The sequence below is a fragment of the Penaeus monodon genome, chromosome 15, assembly GCF_015228065.2.
Source record: "Penaeus monodon isolate SGIC_2016 chromosome 15, NSTDA_Pmon_1, whole genome shotgun sequence".
In the NCBI taxonomy this organism is placed as follows: domain Eukaryota; kingdom Metazoa; phylum Arthropoda; class Malacostraca; order Decapoda; family Penaeidae; genus Penaeus; species Penaeus monodon.
The window spans coordinates 27,688,479-27,689,619 of NC_051400.1; the positions used below are offsets into that span (position 1 = coordinate 27,688,479).

The 1,141-nt window shown below is 36.4% G+C and overlaps 1 pseudogene; it reads left to right on the forward strand.

The window, feature by feature from the left end:
* Positions 1-910, forward strand: part of LOC119582291 — a 4,684-nt pseudogene extending 3,774 nt beyond the window's left edge.
* Positions 911-1,141: the final 231 nt, after the last annotated feature.

A 1,141-nucleotide genomic window follows, 5' to 3' on the forward strand; every position in this document is an offset into this window, starting at 1 on the left:
AGCTGCATTGGGTTAAGGATACATCACATAATATTTCTAACATAATACAAAATCCTGAGAGCCTAGCAAATGTGGTTACTTATATTTTATTCATTATTTTAGGGTTCATTGTGGCCCTTAACTTTCGGGTTAGCGTGCTGTGCTGTGGAGATGATGCAGTGTGCTGCAGCCCGATATGATATTGATAGGTTTGGTATTGTTTACCGGCTTCACCTCGCCAAGCAGATGTCATCATTGTGGCTGTACTTGACCAACAAAATGGCTCCTGCCTTGAGAAAGGTTTATGATCAGGTGAGTATAGAAAGTTCAGTTTTCATTGCAAACATCCAGATCCAGTTATTTCTATTGATTCTCGATTGCCTGTGTTTCCTACACCCATGAACTGATATTGCTAACTCTAATGTTTGATTTACATATGATTGTATAGCAAAAATTTATTGTGAATTGTAATAATTGTTCAATAACTTCTAAAAAGGAGTTTGTGTGATAACAGTGTTGGATGATTTTCAGATGCCTGAACCTCGTTGGGTCATCTCCATGGGTTCCTGTGCTAATGGTGGAGGCTACTACCACTACTCCTACTCTGTAGTTCGTGGATGTGATCGCATTCTCCCTGTAGATATTTACTGCCCTGGCTGCCCCCCAACTGCTGAGGCACTTCTCTACTCCTCCTCCAGCTCCAGCGCAAGGTTAAGAAAATGAAGACCTTGCAGATGTGGTACAGGAAGTAAAGAAAATATACAGGCCACCTTTCATTGCTCTTTTCACGATAGAATGACAAGTTTAGCGTTAGGTATATGATGTTAATTTTTATGCTCACTCTGTACATAAGAAATGTTTGGTCCTCTCAAAGGATTAGAAATATGGTGTTTTGGTGAGAATTATATGCCTATTTCCTTTATTAGTTGGTTGTACTGTAACGAAAATTACCAACACATTACTTTTAAGTTGGTTATTATAACATGCAGTGGAACTTAATCTTTGTAATATTTAATTATCAGAAATGGCAAAACTGTATATATTATAATAAAATATTAATTATGAGAATAACTTTTATTTCCCACAACAATGAAATCCTAAGTATTCAAAATTTATATGGATGGAATTAATATGATGTGTATATGCTTCATCACATATGATT